Source organism: Miniopterus natalensis, chromosome 10 (genome assembly GCF_054644295.1).
Source record: "Miniopterus natalensis isolate mMinNat1 chromosome 10, mMinNat1.hap1, whole genome shotgun sequence".
Taxonomy (NCBI): Eukaryota; Metazoa; Chordata; class Mammalia; order Chiroptera; family Miniopteridae; genus Miniopterus; species Miniopterus natalensis.
The window spans coordinates 23,763,235-23,782,352 of NC_142090.1; the positions used below are offsets into that span (position 1 = coordinate 23,763,235).

At 32.3% G+C, this 19,118-nt stretch overlaps 1 protein-coding gene across 1 annotated transcript in view; it reads right to left on the reverse strand.

Annotated features, from left to right (window-relative positions):
• The window catches only part of KCND2 (potassium voltage-gated channel subfamily D member 2), a 481,036-nt gene that overhangs the window by 347,484 nt on the left and 114,434 nt on the right, over nucleotides 1-19,118 (reverse strand). The window lies entirely within an intron of this gene.

Consider the following 19,118-nt stretch of genomic DNA (forward strand, 5'->3'; position numbering starts at 1 on the left):
AATAATTAAATGTGGATAACTTGGCTTTCCAAAGCCTTGAGGGACATGTTAAATACTAATGAAATAAGACAGTAAAGTGATTTAACAAGACGAATCATTCAGTAAAATAACAACAACAAAAGCCCACAAGTGCCTGATCTTGTTGTATAGTATAGTCATGATGTCAGACATGAATTTGGAGGGTTCTTACTTTCGCCATTAAGTGTTCCTATGACCAATGATTCACATTTGTTAAATACCCAGAAATCATTTAGAATGTTATATTAGAACACACAAACGCATACATACACACACACAAGCTAAATTAAACTCAGGAGTACACTTATCTTCTATTTAACTGAGTTGGCTCTAAGTCACACTGTTTTCTGATGTTAGCAGAAACTCACAAATAATAATCAATCTATCCCATTAAAAATACAAGGCCTGGGGGGGAGGGGTGGATTCAAGGTAGAGGGGATCAATGGGGGGGGGATCTGTAATAATTTCAACAATAAAGAAAAAAATAAAAACCCAGTTAAAAATATAAATTCAGACCAGCTGAAATCACAGAATAAATTCTTATTAATAATGTTAAAATATAACTATTATACCCAGTCTGAAAGAGTAAAGAGTTCAGTTACTTGGATTTGTTCCAAGCTAAGTCAGCAGGGTGCCATGAACATTTAGCACAAAATATGCTTCTTGACCTTGAAGATATAAATCAGGAAACTATTAGCTGAGGCACATGAGTTGACTCTGTAAAGCTCTATGTAGTCTCACATAATGTCCTTAACAATTAGGAGGAAAACCAATTGATCTTATGATTAACATGAACAACACAGAATGTACATTTGGGTCAAAGAGTGAATACTGGCTTGACAATGACCAACTTAACTATCTACATGGGTCAAATTATATAAGTAATTGCCAGCATGTGGCCAGATCAGAATATCGATTTGTACCCATTAATCAGACTTTATTTGGAAGTTCAGCTATTAAATATTTGTAATCAATTTACCTCAATAGATGGCTGAATTTCTAGGATTTGCTCTGTTGGAAGTTCTAAGTAAATATAAAAGGTCGCCACAAATAAAATAGGCAGATTACTCAAATGAAAGGTACAAAATTTGAGTGACAGTAGTGAGGGAGAAAATAATGCGATTTCTATGTCATTGAAAATATTACTTAAGCAATACACCAAACCACTGCTAATGTTTCTACCTTTAAAATGAAATTAGTGAAAGAACTGGAATCATTTACTGGTTAGCAATTATTTACATTTAGTTATACTGAGTTTGAAATTAAATATTAGATTAACATAGTTACAGAAAACTGCCTAAATATGTTTACTATATACAATGTAAGACTGTAACTAAAGAACTTGCAGTAATCTTTTAGCATTTAACACACATAGAAGATTTTTTAAAGATACGAGCTGAGCCATATTTTGGAGAAATAATAGCACTCAACTCCACTGATATGTGAAACTAGAAATCTTCAGGAATAAATTTCTGCATAGCTAAACACTCAGCATGTAAAGACTTGGGGAGTTTTCATAGTAAGAGAGTTTTAATAACAGGGAATCTAAACTCAGCATTATTAATTTTAATGGTATAGAGGAGCATGTTTCCTAAAACCAAAGAGCCAAAGAAAAATCTATGTGTTTCCAGCAAAGTTAAAAGAATTCCTTTTCTTCTTACTAAGCGAAAGTCAGGTAAGAGTGACATTATTCTTAAAACATAAATGAACATTCATTTGACTTAAATGGTGACTTGACAGCAGAAAGATCAAACAGATAATCACTACATATCCCTTCCATTTCTGATTATTTTTCCTAATATAAATTCATTATAGTATATACTTAGACCTATCATTTATACCATAAAGAATACATTATATTATCTGCCTATGTTAATTTATCAAATGTTTCTCTTCTATGAAGTCTTATGCTTTTGAAGTAGTTTAAAAATTGCTTTCTTCCAAAACTTTCTGCCTTGTGAAGTCTCTCATGACTACAGAATTTTATATCTTTGGATTACTAGACACAATAGAATTGTAGAAAATTTCTCAGAATAAATTTCAAAAGTTAAAAATATAAAGTAATGGGCCTTATTCACCATGTTATTTGAGGCTTTATCTGGAGATGTTGAGTGAGGCACTAAGAAAATCATCACATGAAACAGTTTGTAAGTATCATAAGAACCTAAAACGAAACAATCAGCCTGAAATTTCTAAATCTTAAATATTTACACATCTCTAATCAAATATCACCTATTGTGTTTAAATAAAGTATAGTTTATCAAGGATACACTCATGTATAATAAAGAGAGAAGTAGCCAAAACATTGCAAATATTATGAAAAACTTTTGAACAGTACTTATGTGCATTTCACCTGTTAAAGAAAAATGAGAAGTAAATGTATTTCTAGAAGATATCAATAAATTCTCTTTTCAAAGGTATCTAAGAGTTGAAGGCAAAAAAAATTCAATGATTTTTCAGTGTTTATTAGGTAGACTGTACGGATATTTAATGGTGGTCTCTCTGAGGCTGGTATTGTGCTAGGCAATTAACATACTGGTATCTGATTTATTTCTTCCAAGTGTGATATACTACTTTTATCCATATATATATACTCATATAGATATGCAATATAAATGCAAATGTATACACACATATGTCAGTATACACACACACACACACACACACACACACACACACACATATACTGACTGGGGCTCACAGAAATGAACTATTTTGCATGGTCACATAGTAAGTGCCATTAGAGGGAAATGAACGCAGGTCCATTAATTAAAATATCTGGGTATTTTGGACAGTTCAGAAAAACAAAAGAAGAGAACTTGAGGCTATCAAACTTTGCCTTATTAACTTTCATTTTTCATACTAAGTGTCAAACATCCCTATTGCAGTGTATGGAGAAACAAATGAAAGCAGTATACTATGATAATAAATATGTTACTTTACATAATAAATAGTATTTGTTGTAAATATATATTCTTACTATTGAATATATATTCTTACCATTGGATTCTATATAGCACAGGGAAGTCTGGAAAATAGTTTAAGATTAATACCATACCCCTGTTCTATGATATTGGTATTTGCCAGTTTTGGCATCCTAAATACAGTAGTTATGTTAGATGAGAACAATCAGCTCTGAGCCTATGAACTAACTGCTTGTAATACAAATAATTCAGGAGCAAGACTGGTGCTTATGTCACTTCTGGTGAGATAATTTCAAACAGCCAGAGAATCACTCCTCCTCTAAGGAAACCAGTGTGGAAGTGGATAACATTTTTACATAAAATGACACAACAAGTTAGTAAATATAAAGACAAAATTACTTGTAACATTCAAATAATAAATCTGGAAACTAATTATTAATAGGTCTGAATTTGAAGAAGGCTAAGGTTTTTACTTTTATAAGAGGAGAATAACCTCTTAAAGATTTCGTCTTTTACAACGTTGTATTTGCCATAACCACTTTATTTATTTATTTATTTATTTATTTATTTATTTATTTATTTATTATTAATTTAATTTAATTTTATGGAGAGAGAAGGGACAAGAAGAGATGGATAGAAACATTGACATCAACATTGATAGTATGCCTCCTGCCTGCCCCCTACTGGGGATCTAACCTGCAACAGGGGCATGTGGCCTGACCAAGAATCAAACTGGGACCTCCGGGTACATAGGTTGGTGGTCAAATGTTGAGCCATAACCAGTTTTTGATATTTGATATATTTGATGTAGGATATTTGGGTGCATTTGGATGAATATGGAATAAAGTTAATCCATATACATTTCTTCTTTCAATTTATAATTTATTTATTTTCTATATATTTTTAATTGTTGAAAGTACTACAAATGTCTTCCTTTTCCCCCCACTGATCCTCTTCACCCCATTATTATCTGTGTCCATGGGTTATGCATATATGCATATAAGTTCTTAGGTTAATCTCTCTCCACCCCCTCACTCCTGACTTCCCTCTGAGATTCAACAGCCTGTTCCATGCTTCTATGTCTCTGAATCTATTTTTTTTTATTGGTTTATTCTGTTCATTAGACTCCACATATGAGTAAGATCATGTGATAATTGTCGTTCTCTGACTGGCTTATTTCACTTAGTGTAATACTCTCCAGGTCCCATCATGCTGTCTCAAAGGGAAAGTATTACATGGTGTAAATGTCCAAGAAGATGCTTGATATGATTTCAATCTTCTTGAACTTGTCGAGACTTATTTTTTTCCATCCCAATGTTTCCTCTCTATACCCTCTTCCACCTCCACCCATCTGCTCCCCCCCTACCCCGCAATCACCACACTGTTGTCCATGTCCATGAGTTCTTTCTCTTTCTTTATTCTTTTTTCTTAAATTTTAAATTTAAATTTTCCAGGGAATGATACATCTATCATTGAATAAATTAAAGAAATTAAGAACAAAAGTATACTTATTTATTGATAAACAAAATGAAGAAAACTAAAAGAATTATCTCCCTGGGGTATGTCATTTAATAGTGTATCTTAAATGCAAATATATAATATTTGAGGGAAAGTACATAGCATAGGGATTACATTGAAATCCATCCAGGTCCACTTTGCAAAACTGTGTGAATTTACCTCAATTATCTAATCTCTCAAAGACTCAGTTTACTTATATGTAAATCAGGAATAATGTCTATAACTTCTCTCATAGAGCTACTGAGAGGATTAAATTATATAAAATATGCAATTGGGGACCACTAGCCACATACCATACCACTGGCATCTGGTAAGTTATGCACAAGTGACAGAAATCATCATTTTGATCAGAATCATCATCAAAAATGTACCCCTATAAACAGGGAGTATGCCATTTTTTATCTCTGAGTATCTCTTATGCATTTTATATTTCTGTTAGTAGCTAGTGAAATATCTTATATCTATGAAACCATGTAAAAGAAAATAAGTATTTGATTTGACAAATCACTAAAGTGTTCATTTTCCCCTCATTAGTTAATGTAGCCTTAACGACTCTAATAGGAAATAATAATTTCTATCCATTTGTCCAATAAGAACAATGAACATGAATTTATGATGATATAAAAAGTCCAAACCAGCTCTCTTTCCTTAATAGCTGACCAAAGAAATTTCTCATAGTCCCACTTCTTGAACTGCAACTTGAGAAATGCCCAGGACTCTAAGAGGGCTCTATATAAATGTTTCAGCAAACCAGAAGAGGCTTCAATTGTTTCTATATTGAATAAATATTTTTAAACATAGATTTATGTTAAATACCCTTTATGCGTATAATTGTTATAAACCTAAAAATAACTAAAATGTTACAATTTAAATACAACAAAACTGCAAAACCAATAAAAATAAGTTGACATTCTGAATTAAATTAACTTAATAAAAATGATTTTAAAATGAAATAATTTTTATCAGCTTGAAATGTAAGCAATTGGTAATAATGGACCTCTTGAATTCAGCAAGACCATCCTATCCAGCATGCTATGTGATGATCATTCTGCCATCACTCTCCCTGTTGGACAATGTAAAATCTTCTTTCTGTTGTGTGGATTAAAGTCATTTAGGCTGTTTAATAAAAATGCATTATTTATATATGCCTACTTCTATTCTTTTCTCAGTAGCCATAGACAATTAAACAGAACAAGGTACCAAAATGTTATGTTTATACACACAAATTCTAAAGCAAGAAGTGAAATCTAACAGCAGAATATATATGTATATATGAGAGGTTAATATTAATTTATTTTATATTATCAACAAAAAAGATAAAGCTCTTTCCAAAACAGAATATACACGTCTCTGAGGATGTACCCATGGAAGCGCATATGAGCAGCTTGATTCCAGTTCATCTGAACTGGTTCCTATAGCAGAATGTTCACTGGGGTGTGATTCTTGCTCTCAGTTAGCTCCCATGGATTTAAATATTTCCAACTGTCCTTTTATTTCCAAACTTCCTGGCTTGGGACTCTAAATCTGGTTCCATTTTGCTTCTTCCCCAAAACTACAAACAGGTTTCAGCCACACCCTTACTCCACCCCTCCCTTACTCGAGCCTGAGTGAGAGCCCCAGGCCTCTGGCATGAGGAGAAAAGGAGATTTGTGCACACATTTTTTGCTCAGCATGTACTAATTGGGCATCTACTTTGTACAGTACCCCATGTTGGCACTGGGGAGAGAACAATGGGTTATGCAGACACTGTGGAGCTAAAACTTCTCCTACTAAACTCTCATTTGCTTCAGCAGATACATTTCATTGATTATAAAGAACACTACACAACTGAATTTAAAAATTGGCTTTATGATTGTCTAACCACTATGGTGTACACCTGAAACTAATACAAAATAATATTGAATGTAAACTGTAGTTGAAAAAATTGGCTTTTAGTTACATAAAAATACTTTCCTAGGGGAAAGTGTTAATTTCTACATCACCAAAACATTTCTACATTACCAATAATTTAAAATAGATATCAGATGCTTTAAACTTCCATTTCTCCCCATAAATAATTAGTAAACACACAAACTATTACACAATCAATTAAAAAATTAAATATATCAGAACTTTAAAAATATAAACACATTTATAACAATCTTCTGTGGAAAACAGGCAACAGCCAGTCTACACATACATATCAGAATTTTAGCCTAAAATTCTTCTATATTTTCTTTGAATATATAAATATACAATGATGACCTATATTCATTTGTAATGATGACCAAGAAACTATAAAATTTCCATTAATGGTAACAACAGTAGTATTTGTAAAACTAATAATAGTCTATTACCACTAGCATCCTACTAAGAGTGGATAGGGCATGGATTCAAAAGCGGTTTACTTTTGCATCACAAAATTAAAACAAATAGAAGTTTCATTGCTTACTGAAAAAGTAAACCCTTGCCTGGCCGGGTGGCTCAGTAGGTTGAAGCATTGTCTGGTGCACCAATAAGGTCTCTGGTTTGATTACTGGTCAGGGCATGTATGTGTACTAGAGGCAACCTATCAATGGATATTTCTCTCTCACATTGATGTCTCTCTCTGTTTCTGACTCTCTCCCTTCCTCTCTCTCTAAAGTCAATAAAGTCTTGGGTGAAAAGAAAAAAGAAAAAAGATTAAAAGAAGAAAAAGAAAATCCTCAACTGTTAAAAAAAGAGTTTAACAGAGAATATCCAGTTAGTCCAAACTTCTGGACATTTTGAAGAATTATTTTCCTAATCAACTTAGAAAATACAATTTTTATTTCATGCTTCTTTCTCAATAGCTTCTATAAGGAGAAGACACATGGGTATAGCTACATGTAATAACATAGAGCTATAGGAATTTAATACAAAAGTCCCTGTTTGGTTTATGAGATGACATATAGGCAAAAATGTAAGTGATTCAAATGTAAAAATGATTAAAAAATACTCTTCGTTAAATTAGTTATCGGAAAAAATAATTATAACTTTTGCCATTTTTAACTATTTTTTCAAGTCATCATCTTTACTTCCTTTAATAGACAAAATAAAGTTACATAAATTTTGACTTATACCAAAATATTTTGACAATAATTTGGAAAATCTTATAAATAACATGGTATTTCAAATAAACAGCACATGGATATCCATTCAGTATGTCATTAAATTATTGGTGTAACAAATATTTAGTGGGATTCTGTTGCTATATGTCAATCACTGTTTTAGCTGCTGGAAAGTTAGCAGTAATCAAAACATACTAAATGTCCCTATATTCAAGGAGCTTCTATTCTATTGGGGGAAGAGAGAGGACAAACAAGATAACAAAGTATATAGTATGTTAGACACTGATAAGTGCCTGGAAGTAAAATAAAACAAGTGGTGATGAGCACGGTGATTTAGTTAGAATGGCCTCACTGAAAAAATTACACTGAACAGAGAACTGAAGTTGGTGAGGTCAGAAACATCCTTTAATTATTATCCTACTTTGTAGATACTTATAAAATAATGTTAAGCAGGTTATAATTCCTCAATATTTTCTCCACCATTTCCTTCAAGGAAATTTCTAGAAAGTAGCTTTAACATAAAGAATGTTAAGGCAATATAGAATGACAAAGAATAATAAAATGTTTCATACAACATAGGAATTTGTGAAACTATCATCATTTTATCAGTAGAATATAAAGGTAAATTGTTTTTATTTCTTAGAGTAAAGTAAAAACATAGAAGGTTGATGGAGACTCAGATCTGGTGCCCCCCTGCCTACTCTGTGGGGGGTGGGAGGGCCTCAGCAAAGGAACAATGGCCTCTGCTTGCACTTCTCTCTGGGAGAAAGCTGCCCTTCATCTCTTGCCTTGATATCAGACAACTTGGTTCCTCCTCTTATGTCCCTAGTGCCTTTCAAGCTGCTGTCCCAGCGCTGGAGCTCAGAGTGAGTCTGAGACAGAGCTTTGATGGGGGTAACAGGGATCTTTCCATCATTATCTGTAGCTGGCATGTAAACAGCATTGAATAGCAAATTAAAAACAGCATGACAAGTTGAGAAAAAGATTGCCAATGATAGGCCTCTTCTGCCTGGGAGAACTTTCATTTTTTTCATAAACAAACGGTTTGTGAAAAACCAATTTCCATTGGGCATATTCACTGTGTTCTTCATTTGGAGAAAACATTCCAATCCAGAAATATTTTGTCACCAATAAAATCACTTTAACCGGGCAGGGGCAGGGGGATGGGGGAATACATGATTCTATAAAGATTTCTGAATTCCTAAATATAGAAGAAAGGGATGTCTTCATTCTAACTCTTGGCTTTTTAAGAAGTATTGCTAATTGATGACCAAAGAATATTTGGAACTGTATTTAATTTTTGTATTTGGACCTTTGCATAAACCTGTTCAAGGCCACCCCCTGTGGTCCTCAATCAATCCTGAAATATTTGTTTGACTTCCAAGGTAACTCTGGGCTCTGAAAAGCCATTGAGAAGAGAGAGGCAAGGAGGTGGCAAACAGCGAAGGAGAAAGGTGTTGGCAAGAGAAACTATTAAACTTGTGATGAATCAATTACTCAAGATTATCTATTACAGACCTCACCAATGGATGTGGAATAAACATAAAAATAAAAATGACTTCTATTCTTCAGAAACATTTCCTTATTCTGAAATATTCTAGAGTCTCTTCCAAGGTGAAATCAGAGTGTCCTGTCTCCTGAGGTAAACAATGTACAAATGCTTCCTACTTTTTCTGTCCTCCCATCAAACCTACATTTTAATGGCTGTGTCGCCTGGCAGACTCCTGAAGCTAGACAGAAAAGGTGAGCCTTGCACTGAATTCTTAGGATCAATACAAAGAAGTGTCAAACTAAAAATAATGTGTGCTGAGTCTTAGAATACAAAGAAGGCTGGATGAAATCAGTGTCATCAGGTGGCCACTGAACTCATTTCCACTTGAGACTGAAAATAACTGTGCTGGAATGAAAATAGCTCAATGCACAACCCTGGAAACCAGAGCATAAACCAACTGAGCTATAATTGTAAAGGAGAAACATAGAAAAATACTAATATATGACAGATAAAACTATATATATTAAGAACATTTTTCTTTCCTCAAAACCTTTAATGTAGTCTTAGACTAGAATGGTTCACAGTTCAACTATTTCTAGAACATTAATGAAAACACCATATCCTTTGGAACTATGTATTTTTTGCTGCCTAAGTTATTGCTTTTGATGGCTGTTTCTTACTGACTTAAGAATTGGGAAAAATTGAGTCATCTTTTTTTCTATGCCAAATTAGAAGTTAAAGTTGCTGCTTTTCAGCATTTATCTACTTGCTAATCTTCCTTATGTTGGGGTAAATATGACCGGTGATGACTTGAAGGTTTCAAAAGTTGGAAAATTCAGCCATTTAACCAACATTTACTAATCACCTACTTAAAAAATATTTGTTTATGGAATTTTCTTCTGTTGGTTTTGTTTTGTGGGGGTTTTTGGGAGGTTTTTTTTGTGGGTTTTTTTTTTTTTTTTGGCCTAGGCGTGTATTCAGAGATACACAAGAAATTCCTGAATTCAGGAAACTCACTGTTACAAAATGATAAGACCCATGCTTTAAATGAAGTTCTGTATAATTGACTTTGTTTACACAAAGGAAAGACTGACTAAGGTATGAAAGACTGCCGTTTTTCACTAAATGCTCATCCTTTCTTTTTTCTGTAAGATTGAGTTTTGGCTAGGCTTACGGCCCTTGCTTAAGATTACATTACCAGCTTTCTTTGCAACTAGATTAAGTTCTAACCATCTGAATGTGAGTGGCAGTGATATGAGCCAGATACAAATTTTGCTTTCAAAATGGCTGGGAGTGTTATTTTCAATCAAAGATTCACTTAGCTCATTATTTACATCCTGTGTAATAACTTTCAAGTATGAAAATCAAAGTTCTAAAAAGATTATACGTGACTCTGTAAAAAGGTTTATCAAAGTTATCCAGTGGATATAGTTTGTAAAGGTATGATATTTCAAGTGGCATAATGATGACAGTAATTCCACAGAAATGCACTTTAAAATTATAGAGTATATGTTCAGGCATAGGAGTCTCAGTTGTATGCTGAAAGGATGTGTCATGGATGGAAGGAGAGAGAATGGTTTGTGCGGATGGGCCTAGTAGTAACTAATACTGTAACACTCAATATTGACTTCATTGACAGACTTTGAGTTTCTATTTGTCTTTTCTTCTTATTTATATTTATTTAGAAAAGTTATCAGTGGATATATAACAAAGAAGGCAGAATGTAGTATAAACAAACTTCGTTACATTTCACCATATGTATTTCACCATATGTATGTTAGTAATGCAGATAGATCTTGTCTCACTAATATAGCCTTACTTGTCTATAAGCAAGCATATGGCTAAGATGATCTGGAACAAAAGATGAAGGATGAAGTGCACTTTGCCTTCTTAGTAATTAAATCTTATTCAATACTGCCAGAGAATGTCCCATACATTAAGTTTTGCATTCTAATTTGTTTCTCCTCAGTTGAGATATATAGGGATAATATGATATACACACCTGTGTGTTTGCGCACATATATATATATGGTACACTATAGTACACACATACACACATCAAATGTGTCAAATGTTGCTTGTCTATTTTTGTATAGTCAGTGTTTTACTAGAGTATCGTCACTCATTCTACCACCATATGCCACCAGGTGGGTGATATTTTACTAAACTTTAGAACATATTAGTGCTGAACTTGATGAGTGCACTATGTGGTTTCTCATTATTTTAAAAGCCTCCGCTAGTTTAAATAATTACTATTTGCTAACCAAAAAGAAAAGATTAGTTTTAATATTATTCACAAACAGTGTTTACTCTTTTTAATTAAGTGAACTATTTAAATAAACAGATGACCATAATATGCTGTAAAGGTAAAAAGACAATGAAGAATAAGTGCAAGTATAAAAGCAATTTTTGCAGCCTGGATTCTCTGTTGGCTAATACAGAAATGACAAGACAGAAAGAAGATATGGCCAGAAAACAAAGGGAGAAAGGCGAAAGAACAAGAAGTAGTATCTTAAATAATGCATTAAGAATCCAAGGAGAAATATTTTTTGAAAGAAGAGTGGTATGCTATCACATAAAATTAATTCCATAACAATTCTTCAACATCTAAACCTTTGAACTCACTTATAAATATTTTCTTCAAGAAAAACAATAAAGTCACATGTATGCCTTAGAACCAGATCAGAGTTACAAAGTTAGATGTGACTAGTGATCTGAAGGATAATGTCATTTAAGATGATGGCAGTGGTGTGACCAGCAAACCCATCTACTGAGTGATATTAAATGTTAATTTTCAAACTCTGAATAAGAGAAAAGAGAAAAGATTTTGTATAGTATACATTATTTATCAAAATCAAAATATATTTATTTTAGTAAGTACCTCCAAAGTATTCACAATACTACAATATAATTCAATTGACTATTACTCTGCTAAAGCTACTTTTTAGTTATATGAAAATTAGGAGAGAAAAATACACTCATGGAAATATACTTAAATTAATCTTTGCATGTCAATCTTTGCTGTTCATTAACTCAGATTTAGCAAAAGGTAAGACATTAACAGGGATTACGTAGCAGATATTCCTGTTCCAAAGTGAAATTTTAGTAACTTGGCAGTAAGACTTCAAAAAAAAATCACCAAGTCACTATGTTTGTATTTGAATCCTAATAATAAATATGATTAGTTCGTTTGGGACAGAAAATATATTGTAATTATTCTAAGATGAATAGAACATTTTCCTATGCTTGTACTCTCTCAGTAGCTTAACAGAATTTACTGTATTCTTGTTCCCAGCACGGACATTTTCACCTTTTTGCCCTTAAGTGCCCTAATTGTATCTGACTAATTAGGATCTTGGTTTCATACTTAGTCTTTAGGCAATGAGAATATTATGTGGCGAGAGTAGGAGAAAATTGTTTATTTTTAGATTCTAAAGGGATTTTCTTACTTTCTTGAATTAAAAAAAAAAGGGAAAAACACACACCAAAAAACACTTTCCCTAGTTGGAATATACTTCATAACCAGATGCATTCTTTGAACTCCTAAAGGAAAAATAAAAGTGTGTTCTGCATGACAAAGTTGATTGGATTCTACATAGAACTACAAAGTCAAGTAAATAAATCATTGAAAACTTCTGACTATGCTAAATTTATCTCTATAAATTATAAAAATTATGCAATTTGACTTTTGAATTTTATCCTTGTCTGGATAATTTTCTCTTAAAACCAAGGAGAAAGGACTGTTTACCTACTTCCTCTCTCTTAAAACTGAATGTCAGCGTCATATTTAAATATGAATTACTTTTATATACCTAAAAATACTTTCTACCAGAAATAAAATTTCAATCTAATCAAACCTTATAATTATACATCATAGAAATCATTTACTCATACTTTTGGTAAATTTTGTTTCTTCATCATTTTTACCTATTTTTTTGGTAGTATCTTATCTCCAAGTACAACCTAATCTTTCTCAGTTTTATATACAATTAAAAATAATATTTCTACTATTCTATTATCCTATCCCATTAACTTACTATTTATTTTTCCATATAGCACTAAAAAAGGCTTTCTTTCACTCTTTCCTTTATTTCTAATGAAAGATAACAAAGAATTTGGCATAATTTAGCCACAAATAGTCTTACATTTATTGTGTGTCATTATTGTTAATAAAACTTGAAATCACTTCCCTTGAGCAAAAAACAATTACAGTATATAATTACCTCTCATGAAATAAGAATTTTATTATGTATTATATTTTGTTACCTAAGTACGTTAGCATTATTATCTTAGAATTTTCCAAATCTTTAAATTTTCTCTAACACCTTTCAATCTTTGGTGTTTTTGACAACTGAAACAATTTTGTGAATTTAAAGTAATTTGTTTAATTAATTCATTGTTGATAAGTTGTCAGTGCTCTTGAGACAAATACATCTAAAACAATTTTAATAACATAAATATGAATACTTAATTTCTGAAAATCTGGATATTTATATATATATATGGTAAAATGCTGTCTCAGTTCTGGTTTAGAGAACCGAGTTGTATCTATATTTCTTTGCCAATTTTCTATATATTGTGGCCATGATTTGTCCCTAAAGTAGTCAATGCCTAAACAATAACTGGATTTTTCCTTACAAAAATAATTAATATAATATCACTAATATGTTTGTAACTCTAAAATTTGCTCATTGCAAAATTACAAAAATAAGTAAAATTTATTAAACATTATCTATCTAATGATGAATTAGGTGTGAAAACCCATTAATTGACTCTTTTAATTCCTATGTATTATCTTTGTTGTTTTGTGTGTGGTGTGGTGTGGTGTGTGTGTGTGTGTGTGTGTGTCATTTTCCAAAGTCATTCTCCTTAGGAATTTGTACTGCATCAGAATCCACTGCAGGTCTCAAATTGCCAGGCTTTAATTCACCATCAACAGATTCCCTGACCTAGAGACCCTACTCACTTCAGAACAAATACAGTGCTGTATAAATGGGAAGGGGGAAGGTCCACACAGATTAATGGACAAAGACAATGCCGTCCTACAATACAAATAATCACATAAACTCAGTCCTTATTGTTTCTGTTAAAGTACTACTATTAATAGTACTTTAGGAAAGCAATTCTGGTAAGGTTTTATAATATTCCCATATAAAATATTTATGACCATCAATGTACTTTTCTTTGTGCAGTAGGTATTTCTGAGAGTTATCTACAATTTGAACTGGTGTTATCATGGTTGCCATACTTTTATTTTCTTATAAGTTCATATTTTCACATATTAGATGATTTATTGCAGTTATGGTATAAGTAATATTTCCTTAAGAAAAAAATATATGCCAGTATAATGTACATTATGTTGCAGCAACAAACAAACCCCAAAGCTCAGTATCATATCATAATATCACAATTAGTACCCATGAGAAATTTACATTTTATTGCCCTAAAGAATGTTTAGTGTCTGCAACACTCCAGGGCAGCTGCTGTATATGTGATTCTCAACAATGCATGTGACACTGGCTTTGTGCCTCCACTCTCTACACTAGAATCTTTCAGTTTGCAGAAGTAGGACAAGAGAAAGGTGTTTCCCTGCTCCTGCCCCAACGTCACATACACTTCCCCCAATTCACTGGGCAGAGCATAATGTTGTCTGACTAACTCATGCACTTGGAAAGTCTACTTTCATCTTAACTCAACAAGGAGAAATAAGAAACAAATTGTTTAGAAAGGTTTCCAGGTCACAGAGAGAAGTGGATTATGTGTGTGGAAAATTTAAAAATGATTTTAAAAAATGCAAGTTTGAAATTCCCTTATAAGTCTCCCACAGATGTTTTATATTTTGTTTTATTGAAATAAACAACATTTAACATATCATTTTTTAAAATAATATAATGAACTGTCATGTAAGTTAAGGTCATAAAATTTAAGCTGAAATTGATAAGCTATGACCTTAAAGCATGACACATCATGTAACTTTTCTGTGCCACTATTCCATCAACCAAGCTACAGTAATAGTAATTCAGTAATCATTACTGTTTCCCTGACCTATGTTATTACATATGGAAAAAGAAATTCTTCCATGGCTGCATGTCAATAGACAAAATATTATCAGTGGTATTTTCGATCTTACCTACCTTACCAAGACAGAAAATTCCACGGTTCACAGAAAAATACACTGTCATACTTTCCTGGGCTATGTTATAATGTTATATGTTGGAATCATTTTATTCCATTTTTAAGAAAGAGTTAACTTTGAAGAAAAAACACATTAAACATTTCTTATATTAAAAACATGCATGGGTAGAGATCAACCTGCTTTTAAATTACTATTAAATTTTTTCTGGCCACTTATTTCAGTTTTATTGTATTTTCAGTTACAAATGAGTTCTCTTAAACATGCATATGAATTTACAGAATAGATTAAAGTAGAAGACATGAGCCATTTACTACTGAGAAAAGTAATATTACAATTTAGATTTTATCACCCTGTCAGTGCTTAGAATAGTTCTTTTTAAAAAAGAAGTCTTAAACAAACAAACCAAAAAAACCAACAAATTATTCAAGGAAACTTTCTATATTTCTTGCCATATTTTTGAGATGTTGACATTTTTGAGCTGTTAACAATAATCTCTTAGAGTTATGTTAAAAGCAGAAATTATCTCTAAAAATGTTATGGCTAGCCCGTCCGGGCGTGGCTCAGCGGTTGAGCATGGACCTAGGATCCAGGAAATGTTGGTTCGATTCCCGGTCAGGGCACATGCCTGGGTTGCGGGCTTGATCCCCAGTCGGGGGCATACAGGAGGCAGCCTATCAGTGACTCTCTCATCACTAATGTTTCTCTCTCTCTCTCTTCCTCTCCCTTCTTCTCTCTGAAATCAATAATGATATATATATATTTTAAAATGTTATGGCTAGGTAATCTAGTAAAAAGAAAATCACATTTTTTGAATCTGCTTTGCATGTAGTTTTGTTCTAATAATAATACTTATATTTCAAATAGCATATAGAATTAACAAAAGACATTTATATAATTATTGTTTTATATTATATTTAGTTAAATTATTGTATTTACTTAAAATCCTATGTATTATGTGTTCCTAGGGAAAATAGAGCAGCCACTAAAGGGAGTCTGTAGCTTATTCCTAATTCCCACAAAATATTCTATGGAAAAAAACTTCCACTGAAGTTGGTGTAAGTGTAATCAAAGGAGATAAGAAAACTTTGTGATTGCTAATCTAAAGTTTGTATTACATATGTCTTTGTCAGAATATGCTCTTATTGAAAGAAAGCAATGCCTGGCTGGAGTGGCTCAGTTGGTTGAGTGTAGTCCTGTGCACAGAAAGGTTGCCAGTTCCAGTCCTCATCAAGGTATATTCCGGGGTTTCAAGTACCATCCCCAGCTGGGACGTGTTCTGAAGGCAATCGATTGATGTTTCTCTCTCACATCGATGTTTTTCTCTCTCTTCCCCCTTCTCACTCCCTCCCTCCATCTCCCTTCCTCTTTCGAAGCATGTCTTTGTGGGAGTATATATATATAAAAAAGCAATAAAACAATTGCTTTTTGATGTATTTCTGCAACTTTAATAAGTCATCTTTTTATCCCTCAAAATGTTAATCATGACATAAGGTAATCATAAGTTAAATTCTTAAATACCGCATATATACTTTTCAAATCATATTTTATAATTAAATTATGTAAATATATGTATATACTATATATTTTTATTTTTTAAATAAAAAGTAGGGAAAAGGTAAACTAATACCTTTGTTTGTTTTAAATGTTAGGTTTTGATGCTTCCTACATTCATTCATTCACTAGTTATCTAGTACATTGTATACATCATTTTCTTTCCTCCAAAATTATAGAATTTGGTTAAGAAAGGATGAACACCCAGGCCAGATGGCTCATTTGGTTGGAGTGTCATCTTGTATACCACAAGGTTGTGAGTTTGATTCCCAGTCAGGGCACATACTTAGGTTGTGGGTTCAATCCCCTGGTCCAGGCAACCAATCAACGTTTCTCTCTCATACTAATGTTTCTCTTTCTCTCTCTCTCCCTTCCTCTTGCTTTCTAAAATCAATGAAAACATATGCTCAGATGAGGATTTTAAAAAGAAAGACTGAACAAACAAAAACTATGAACCAATAATGTAATTGCTTTAATGGGGTTCACATTATATATGCAATGTAAGCATATGAAGAGGACCACCTAAGCTGGCTTACTGCAGCTCAGAATGAATTTTTTTAAGGTAAGAAAGATTCTGCTTTTATTGAAAATGTATATATGACCTCAGCATTGTAATAAATAAACAGATAAACATTTTCACACACAAAAAAATGACAGTGCTATGCTAGAGAAGAAAATATTAATAGCAGATTTATTCATAGTGGCAAGACAGACTTTTTATCCATACAGAATAAATATTAACAGCATTCTTGTGCCAGTGGTGAGATCCAACAGAATGCATTATTGAGTACATCATACCCTTAAAGATTAAATTGAGAGAATATACAGAAGTTTTCTAGGTAGATAGATTTTATAAGAGCATTCCAGGCAGAAAGAACAGCATATGCAAAGTCATGGAAATATGATAGGCTATCTTAAGTTCCTAGAATAGGTAACTTTTAAAATATGCCCTGCCGGGCGTGGCTCTGCTGTTGAGCGTCAACCTAGGATCCAGGGGATAGGGATTTGATTCCCGGTCAGGGCACATGCCCGGGTTGCGGGCTCGATCAATGACTCTCTCATCATTGATGTTTCTATCTCTCTCTCCCTCTCCTTTCCTCTCTCTGAAATCAATAAAAATATATTTAAAAATAAAATAAAATAACAGTACCAAATCAATATACTGGCTCCCATTCTTACAGATAAAGATAAGACGTAGAGAGTTTAAGAATCTAAGTGATAGGCATAAATATAAACTTGTTTGTCTGGCTCCTTAAACTGCTACCTTGACACTCTATATTGTTTGGGGGTTTTTTATTGCTTGGGAGATTACACATATACAAAATCAGTATCTTTCAAAATTCCGTAATATCTAGGAAAACTACTAACACACTATTGAAGGACTTTGGAAAATGAAATAGAATATAGTGTTAGTAAACTAGTCAAGGGATGAAATAATCAAATTGTAATAATCCTAGCCCAAACTCTTTCTGGCTTTGAAACTTTGAGCCCACTACTCTTCTAGTTGTATGCCTTCCCTGAATGTATTTTTTTATGCATTAAATGAATGAATAAACTAAAATATTTGGAGACAAATGCTTCACCTACATATCATAATTTTATTTTAAAACTAATCTAAACCCTATATATCTCTGATGCCTCTAAAAATTCTCAGAAGACAAAGGTAACTCTTATGAAAGTGAAGTAAGCTGTCTAAAATTACACAACTGACATATGACTGACCCACAATTTGAACCCAATTTTTCAGATTTAATTTCAGCACTTTCTTCAATATCACATCTAATGCTAAACAAAATACCTATTTCTAGTTTGAAATCATCTTAACTCCAACTGGAGTCAAAACATTAAGAGACTTTATGTTAATAGAAGACATACACTAAAAAGCCCATTTCCTATGACAGAAAAAATTTGAGCTATAGATTCTGTCAGTATAATACCAGAACAGCTGAGGAAAAAGAAAAAAAAAAAATCAGCGAGTCATCTAAAGGTTTTAAAAGAGACAATAAACATGTAAAACTTATAAGAAATCTCAATATAGATGAACTTTTAATGCTGTCATTTAAGCATCCAGGTGAAATAAAACTGATAGAGCTTAAAGTTTTTCATGATTCTTATAAGGTAAAATAAACTAATAAATTAAAATAAAAATAGTCAATGGGTAGTGGCTAAAGTTCAATAATATTCAGTTCAATATTTCCAAGAGAGTGAGTTCAGGTCTAGGAATTTCAATAGTATGCAAATATATATAACCATATCTATAACTATATCTATATATTATTTTCTACTTATAGCCATGTTATAGATTACTTCATATTTATATTTAAATATATATTTATATTTTATTTTTATATTAAAAGATAATTCTTTTAAAAGTAACAGCAGGGGGATATCAATTACCATTAAGCGAACAT